General features: G+C 41.9%; 2 pseudogenes; both read right to left on the bottom strand.

The window, feature by feature from the left end:
- Positions 1 to 527: 527 nt before the first annotated feature.
- LOC109376212 (cytochrome c pseudogene) lies at positions 528 to 838 on the bottom strand (annotated as a pseudogene).
- A 1,766-nt stretch (positions 839 to 2,604) lies between these two features.
- On the bottom strand, positions 2,605 to 3,830 carry LOC109376213 (SWI/SNF-related matrix-associated actin-dependent regulator of chromatin subfamily E member 1 pseudogene; annotated as a pseudogene).
- Positions 3,831 to 9,536: the final 5,706 nt, after the last annotated feature.

The raw sequence follows: 9,536 nt of genomic DNA, 5'->3' as shown, positions 1-9,536 counted from the left end.
ATAATACATATAAAAAAGAAGTCTGGGCCAGCCGAGTAGCTCAGTTGGTTAAGAGTTGGCTTGGGAGCGGGAGCTGTGAGAAGCAGGACCACCAGGTCAGTTCCCACATGGGCCAGTGACACTGCGCCCTCTACAGCTAAGATGGTGAACAACAGCTCAACTTGGATGGAGCTGGGCTGCCGTGAGTTGCCGGCGACAGGGTAGGCTGCAATGGGGCTGCAGTGGGCTGCCGTGAGCTACCCTGAGTGGCCGGCAGCCTCCTTGAGTGGCCACCTTGAGCGGCAGTCCAATGGCCAGCGATTGACTGCCTCAGCCTGGAAGAGCGCAATGATCATAATACCAACGTGGGCCAGTGAAGAACAAAACTAGACTGAAAATCAAAAAGGACAGCAACTTGTCTGTTCCCCTTCCCCAACTCCCCAACGCTGTTCCCCCTCTCCCAATTCCCCAATAAAATCTTTAAAAATAAATAAATAAATAAACAAACAAACAAACAAATAAATAAATAAGGCATTGGCTTTCTATTACTACTTAGTCTTTTTAAGATACGCTATCAAGTCTGCCCTTTCTGCAGTCTTCTTAATGCCAGAAAGATTTTTTTTCCCCCAGGGATGTACTTCTTGGGACTTTCCAAATACTCCATTAATGATTTCTCTCCCCAGGTGATACCTTTGTTCTTGTTGGCATACGTGTAAAAAAGTCCAGGGGCCTGACCTGTCTTTTGCCCAAAAGGACCCTGGAGATTTAGCCCAGTCTTGTGCTTGCCTCCATTTTCCACAGTATGGCACTGGACACACTTCTGAACAAAAATCTTCTCGCACTTCTCAAGGTCGCCCATTTTAAATCACTCTTTTGTCACTGAATACAGATACTCACCCTCACAAGCTGAATGTCCCTCTCTTTCCTCCACACAATCTTGATTATTGATTACTGTAGTTATATAATAAGTCTTGAAATTAGGTAGACTGAATCCTTCTATTCGGTTTTTCTTTTTCAAAATCGTTTTAACTATTGTAGTTCCTTTTGCTTTTCCATATAAATTTTAGAATACTTTTGTATATATTTACAAAACAACTTGCTGGCATTTTCATGGGAGTTGCATTTGACCTGTAGATCAATTTGGGGAGAAATGACATCTTGACTATGTTTAGTCTTCCAATCCATGAACATGACATGTCTCCATTTATTTAGATCTTTTTTTTTTTATTTCTTTCATCAGCAATATGTAGTTTCAGCATATAAGTCCTATATGTTTTATTAGGTTTACACCCAAGTATTTCTTTTTTGGATCATTTGTAAATGATGTTTTCAATTTTGGTGAATGATTTGAGTAAGTCTTTTTTCTAAATAAAACCAGAAGAGAGTGAAATCTTACTGTCTGTTCTGAGAGTATAAGTCCCGCACATTGAATATCTGCAATGTTCTATCCACAGCTCTATTGAGAAAGAATCCTTAGATGGTTCCTCATAAGCTGCTCACAACTGTGGCCACAGATGACCAGGCCAAGGGAGACACGAGTTCCGACAATCCCTTTGTTGACTAATGGATTATGAGCTGAACATCAATAAGAGCTTTGCCAGGCAGGGACAAGTTACTAAACGGACCAATTAGATTCTTTCTCTCTGAAATGTAACCTGGAGATATGTGGAAAGAGTTAGCAGGCTATAGTAGAGGCAGAAGTGAAGAAACACACAAAGAAAGAAAGCAGAAGCTGTAAAAAAATGAACAAACAAAAAAACCCAGAAGCTAGGAGGCAGATATGAGGGAGAGCTGTTGGTATTGGGAACAGAATGCAAAAGACACACAGAAACAGATTTGGCTATAGATAGACACCAGCTCACTCCTGGTGCATATGAGCGAGGAGAGGACCTAGTCAAGAAAGCTGAGTAGTGTCCAGATTGACCTTCCCATTCCTGACCAATGATCAGTCTCCACGGGGAGCAGGAATACCAGTAGTCCTGTTCTAACCCTGAGGACTGGGGGCGTGGCTTTCCAGTGTTCCCATGAAGATATTTATTTTCCTCACTTCCATGAACACTCTTAAAATAAATCACCCATTAAATTAATTGCACACAGCCCAGAACAGGTGTATATATAATAGATCAACATCTACAATGTCTGGTATGTAAGAAATAATAACCCTTTTTATTCCATTTAAATCAACCTAATTCTGATTCCCAAACCCTATCCTGTGGGTTCAGAGGAAATCTCAACTCAAGCTTTGCTTGTCACCGGGTTGCTTACTATCTGTCTCCCCAGTGCACCCACCATGTAAGCTCCACAAAGCAGGATCTTTGTTTTGTTTGCCCACCATCCAGAGGGCCCAGGTGAGTGCCTTGTGGGGTGCTTCCCAGACATTCTCTGTGCGCCTGGTGTTTCAGCAGATTTTTCATGGAGCCCCTAGAGCAAAAGAGATACCTAATAGTAATTAAGTCCAAACTATAAGTATTTGTGTCCTAACAACTTAGTAGCTATTTGAAAAACATAAAGCACACAAACTGAAAGGAAAATAACATTTTATTTCATTCTTTTAAAAAACAAACAAACCTCAAAAACAGTTTTTCATTAAAAAAAGTATTTAGAACACATAAAACAAGGCCACATTTATTCTTTTTCCTCATCTTCTGGTATGGGACCTGTTGGTGGCTCATTCACTGTTGCACTGTTGCTGTCTGAGCCAGTGTTACTATCTCTGGGCCCTTCCTCTGTTATACTGTCCAATCCCTCCTGCCCGCTCTCCTTGTCCTCAGGAGTAGACGCGCCTTCTGCACCATTCTGCTGGCTTTCTGTTGTTTCTTCTCTGTCTCCTCTGTCTCCACCAAAATGCCCTTCTTTCTTTTCTTGGGTCTTACCAGCGGCTTGCTCTTCCTCAGGAACAATACTGCTCTGATTGCGTTCAGCTTGTTTTGTTCCCTCTTTTTCCGTTTTCTCATGCCTTTTGCAAGCTGGTTCCTCTGTCTGTGCAATTTCAGCTGCAATTTTTTTCCATATCCGCTTCTACTTTCAAACCACACAACCTTTTAAGTTCATTTTTAAATGAATCTGTGCTTTCCAGGCATTTCCTCTTCTTTTCCTGGTGTCATGCCTCTATTTGAAGAGGTTCAGCTTCTAGTTTTCTCTGATGAACCATTAAGGACTGGACCTGACATTTGAGGACCTGCATTCTAGCTATTGTGACAACTGGGCGAAGCAAACGTCCGGCACCACACTCTCACTAAGGATTTCACTGATGAGATGGTGGTTTCTCTGGAAACGGGCGGTGGCTGTATGATTCACTGAAAAGCCATCATCATGATCATCTGGGTCTTCAGCAGGTTTAATGCTCATGTAAGGTTCTCCATCATGTGAGATTGTCTCTGTCGACTTTCTTCCTCTAAAGCAGCTTCTGCATGACTTTTTGCATTTGTATGCAGGGGAATTAAGCAAGGTATGCAGGGGAATTATGGTAGGCCTTCATAGATTCATTGTACTCTATCTTTTCTGCTTTGTATTCATTTAAATATTCTTGTTTTTCTTCATCAGTGAGACCTCACCAAATGTCACCAATAATCTTGCCAATCTCCCACAACTTTAGGTGAGAGCTGGAAGCCTTTACTTGGTCCCAAACCTTTCTGCTGTACCTCATGTAAAGCATCAGCGGCTTATCTGATGGCTTTGGGGGTGTTGGAATCGTAATATCTAGCTGTTAGTGCCCGGGTTCCCTCCCAGCCTGTAGTTGTTGTAGGCGAGATGACTGTATAATTGTATCCCACAAACCATGGAGTGCTGGACATTTGTGTTGCAGGAGCTGGGAGCGGGGGAGGTGGGACTTAAGATGGCCTTTTTGACATTTTGGAAGATTAAGTTCTCAGTTCCTTAAGAATGAACCTGAGACACCGCGGGCAGAAAAAGCACCCGCAGCTCAGGCTTTGGTTCCCTTTGCCCCGCGCACGCCCCTCCTCTCCCATTTTATTTCATTCCTACCATGGTTACTTACCAATAGGACATGTGCCCTGCTGGCCCCTGTGCCAGTTCCTCCAACCTTGGAATTAGATTGAACATTGCTCCCCTCGCTTTCTGTTCCACATTGATTTTCTTACATTCCCTGCATTTTTATCACAGCAGTTGCTGAAAACTCAGCTTCACAAAGATGGACGGCATCTAAAGAGGAATGTAGCACGATCTAGTGTTGAAACTGTGGCCTTCCTTGCCATATAAGGGTTGTGGTGTCCAACACATACCTCCCTCGAAAAAGTACAGCACCCTTCAGAGCTTCTGAGGGTTCGCCACTACACACTAGGGCGCTTCACACACATTTTGGGAACCATGGACCTGGCACATGGTAGACAGTCCATAAATATTTGTTTTGTAAACAATTTGGGGTGTCCTTTCTTTGTCAGAGTTATGCTAGAATCCAGGATGTTTAGGTGGAACCAAGAAAGCAAGAGAAGAAAGAGTCTCTAACCTTGGGCTGTCGGATGGGGTAGCCACTGGGCACATGTGGCTACTGAGCACTTGGAAATGGGGCCAGTCCGAATTGAGATATGCTGTAAGTATAAACTACATACCATACTTAGACTTAGTCCAAAAAAGTAAATTATCTCAGTAATATTTTATATTGTTTATATGTTGAATTGGTAATATTTTAGATATAAAATATATTATTAAAATTAATTTCGCTTGTGTCCTTGTATGGTTTTTAATGTAGCTACTAGATTCTAGTAGCTAGAAAATTTGGAATTAAGTACGTATGTGGCTCACATTATATTTCTATTGGTCAGCGCTGCTGTAACCATCGAATTCTCATGGTCAAAGCCGACATCTTCCTAGTCCAAGACCCCAGGGGACCCCAGGAGTCTGGAGCTCCTTGCTTCTGGGCCATTAGGCATAGGACGATGAACAATGCTTTCCTTACCAGCCCCTGAGAGGGTGCTACCACTTGGGGCCCTGTGCAGGCCCCATCTCCCAGGACCTCCTCTGGGAACTCTCCTCTTTCTGCTCTTGTACCCGCGAGCCTCACCCACTGCCACCTATGCTGGGACACTCAGCATCGTCCGTCACTTCAGTAGTCTTACGCTTTCCTTAAAGACTAGAAGAGCCATTGGCTGCAGGTTCCTTCCTTTCCCATGGGCTTCCCACTGTACAAGAAGCCCTCAAGCCACAGCACAAGACAGCATGGCCACCGGCTTGAAAGGGGAGGGAAGGACAACTAGAGAAAGAAGAAACAGAAATGAATACTTCAATATATTGTCATAGAACTATTTTATGTACTTGTTTTTGCTTGTGATGATTGTTTTAGTGAGAAGTGATAGCAAGACAAATAAATTTTTATTGTTTTTATTTAACAAGCACTTACATAGCAGGTATCACATATCAGGTTCTGCTCAGAACTATCTACACATATTACCTCATTTAGTTCCAGTAACAACCTTATACAGTAGGACCTATCATTATTCTCACTTTTATTTATTTATTTATTGTTTAATTGGGGAATTGGGGGATGGCAACAGCGCTGCGGAATTGAGGGAAGAGGAACAGACAAGTTGCTGTCCTTTTGTTCTGCAGTCTAGTTGTGGAGGACGTTGCTTCACTGGCCCAAGTTGGCACCATCATTGCGCTCTTCCCGGGCGAGGCAGATCAGTCACCAGCTTCTGGATGGCCGCTCACGGCAGCTGCTGGCCGCTTACACTGGCTGCTGGCTACACGTGGTAGCCCATGGCAACCCACTGCAGCAGGAGCTGCAGCCTACGCCGTCGCCAGTGACTCACGGCAGCCCAGCTCCAGGTTGAGCTGTTGTTCAGCATCTTAGCTGTAGAGGGCAGTGTCACCGGCCCTCATATGTGGGATCCAAACCGGGGCCCTCTGGCGTCCCAAGCCAGCTCTTAACCAACGCGCCACTCGGCTGGCCCTATTCACTTTTAGATAGGGAAAACATGAAAAAGAAATTGAGTAACTTGCTCAAGGTCACACAGCTAGTTAAATGGCAAGATTTGAACCCAGGCAGTTTGTCTTAAGCATTACAGTCCCGATTACATGGTAATTACTTAGAGTTCCTCTTGAGAAATGAATTTTTTAAATGTACTTATTTTTACAATCAGAAACCCATTTCCTTTAGAATGACCTTAATGATCTATTTTAAAGATTACATCTTTGCTCTCTAAATCTGTCTTACTATGTCATTGACTGAAACACAACCATTTAAAAAATCTCTTTCAACTTTCAGAAAACAGCTTTCCAAGAGAACTTTCTCCCTGATGCTCTCAGTGCCATTATTTTTCTTATTTAGCATTTATCATATTACTGCAATTTGATTGAAGTAAGCAAGGTTGAGGTGTCAGTGCCGGAAAATAAATAATACAGTCAATTTGTTTCACAACCAACAACACCATTCTTCAATTTGCAGGTGAGTTAGAATTTTTAAAAATATTCATGAAATATACATAAAGTACTATAGAAATAGAAGCTATGATTCTCTGTCATCCCCATTCATGAGAAACCTGAAAACAGAAGCATACCAATACTGCAGAAAGCACCTCCAGGGCAGTCTTTGCCAAAGAGGTGGGATGGAGAAGCAACCCTAGAGTGAAGGAGACAACGATCCACCTGTCGTCACTCAGGCGCTTCTGAGCACAGGCCAGCAGAAGCATGGTTGCACCAAAGCACTTATAGCATGAAGTTAGATAACACATATTGTTTGGGAGCATCACCTTTTATCCTTCAATTCCATTAGCTATTCCTTAACTTTCATTCTATGGAGTCAAGGCCACCTCAACTACAGCACTGAGGTCTCTAAAAAGAACTCAACAGACAGCTAAGTCTGCCTACCCAATGCCTATCACCTTTGATCTGGGACTGCAGGTCCTGGTAGGGTCACCAAAGACCCAGTTATGTGGCTGATGTTCACTTTGTGGCTGGGTTCATTTTTACTGTGATATTTGGGGTTCTGAATTTTGTTTGTATCTTTAGAGACTCCATTATTTACTCCCACAAAACAGTTTTTCAAATTTCTGAATAATCTTTGCAATCCCTGGACTTGGCATAGAGAGGCAGGTGCAAAACTCAACAAATGTGTGCTGTGTGAAAGAAAGGTAGCCAACTTCCTGTATGACCTCAACGGAGCATTTTTTATGGGTTTCCTTTTCTCTATAAATATGTTTCCCATAAGATATACACAATTTACAATTCTACTTTTTAAAAAAATTAACACTACCTAGGCATTTTCTTGTGTGCTATAGTCTGAATGTTTGTGTCCCCCAAAATTCAGATGTTGAAAACCTAATGCTCATGGTAATACTATTAAGAAGGTGGGGCCTTTGGGAGGTGATTAGGCCATGAAGGTAGAGGCCTCATGAATGGGATTAGTGACTTATCAAAAAGGCCTTAGAGAGCTCCCCTACCCCTTCCCCCATGTGAGGATACCACAAGAAGTCTGTGACCAGAAGAGGGCCCTCACCCAACCATGCGGGCACCCTGATGTCTGGTGTTTTCTTATAGCAGCCCAAATGGACTAAAACACTGTGTTATCATAAATTCTTTACATTTTTTGGTATGTGTATGTGGTTGATTAATACTCCTTTGTATGAATGTACCCCAATTTCCTAAGCCATTTATTTGGTGTCAGCATTTAGATTATTTCCTCTTATTGACTATTATAAATAAAACTGTGGCCAGCTCTTTCATCTGCATTTTGGATTAGTCTCTTAGAATTCTCTGAACTGGAATTACTGGGTTAAAGTGTATGAATGGCTTTTGGCTAATTTGATAGTTTAAAACATGTTACCTTGTGGTTTTAATCTGTATTTCTTTACTAATGGTGCCAATCATTTTTCTTTATCTATGTTTACTAGTTATTTTTCCTCCTTTATGAATTGTCTGTTCATGTCCTTTGTCCATTTACCCATTAGGGTCTTAGTATTTTTCTTCTCGATTTGCATGAGTTTTTGTGTTTTTTTTTTCACTATGAAGATTCTAATCCTTGTCATATTTACTCAAAACAATTTCTTTCTTTCCATGGCCTGGGTTTTAATATCATAGTGTTTTGTTTATTGATACAGATATTTTCTGATTTTTAGTAACTTATTAAGTGTTTTCCATCATGCTTTTATTGTTTCTAACATCAAAATTCATGAAAGGGAAGCCCATACACACTAGATTTCTTTTCTAAACTTCACTCCCTCCAAAATCCACCATATCCAGTTGTTGACTCTAGCACTCTTTGCAACCTGCTCTCTCTAAAACCACCAATGACCTACTGCCTTTCAAATTCTGTGGCCTCACCTGACCACCTAGAGTCGTTTGGAAAGTAGAGAGCATCTCTCCCCATGGCCTCCTAGGTGAACTCTGTTGACTGCCTCCCCAGCACCACCCACCTTTCATCATCAGCTCTTCCTTTTCAATCCCCTTCACCTGGTCCTCCTCATTCTACCATTTCCAAAGGTTCCAAGAGATGTCTTCTTTAACCCATTAATGCCTGTTCTCTGTAGGTGAGTAAGCTCATCTAGTCCTATGGCTTTAGATGCCAACTCAATGCTTATGACACCCAAATTTCTATTGCCAGCCAGGAACTTATCCCTGAACTCCAAATTCCAATTTCCTCTGCAACATCTGCACTTGGATCTCTAACAGGCATCTCAAATTTAATGTGGCCACAAAGCCAGTCAAATCCTTCATTTACTCTCCCCATCCCAGCAAATGGCAACTTCAACCTTACAGATGCTCATACTAAAAGCCTTGGAGTCATGTTGACTCCTCTCTGTCATACCCTAAATCAAATCTATCAACAAATCTTACCTAATATACCTGCTATCCAATCATTCTCCTTACTTCCACCAATACAACCCAATCTAAGACTCCATCATCTCTCACCTGAGCCACTGCAGAAGAATCCCAACCTGTCTTCCTGCTCTCACTCTTGGCCTTTATATCATCTGTTTCCCACACTACAGCCTTTTCAAAGTATGGTAGATCATGTCATACAACTGCTCAGAACCTTCCAATAGAGTCTCCCACCCCACCTCTCTGACTTTACCTCCTCCCTTGCTTACTTTACTCCAGCCACATTGGTTGTGTGATTTGTTAAAGACACCAAGCATTTTCCTGTTGCAGGGAATTTGCACCTACTCTTCACTCTACCTGGAATGCTTTTCCACAGATACCCCCATGGTTTGCTGCCTTATCTGCTTCAGACTCTACTCAAATGTCATCACATAAGAGAGGCATTCCCTTACTTTGCCTAATTCTTTTTCATAGCATTTATTGACACCTACATATGATATATCTATTGTTTATTGTCTGTCTCCACTGACTAGGATATAGCTCTATGGTAGAGAGCCTCAAAGGGGTTCCCCATGATCCCACCTCCTGGTTATTCTCTCCCTTTAAGTGTGAGCTGGATCTAATGACTTACTTCAAAACAAATAGAACGTGAAAAAACAGTTCATTTTGCAATTGCATCAAAAAGAATAAAATACCTAGGAATAAACTTAACCAAGGATGTGAAAGACCTATACACTGAAAACTATAAAACATTTTTAAAAGAAATGAAAAAGACACAAAGA

This window comes from Hipposideros armiger, unplaced genomic scaffold (assembly GCF_001890085.2).
Source record: "Hipposideros armiger isolate ML-2016 unplaced genomic scaffold, ASM189008v1 scaffold_1069, whole genome shotgun sequence".
Classification (NCBI taxonomy): Eukaryota; Metazoa; Chordata; class Mammalia; order Chiroptera; family Hipposideridae; genus Hipposideros; species Hipposideros armiger.
This window is presented reverse-complemented; position numbering and strand designations above follow the sequence as displayed.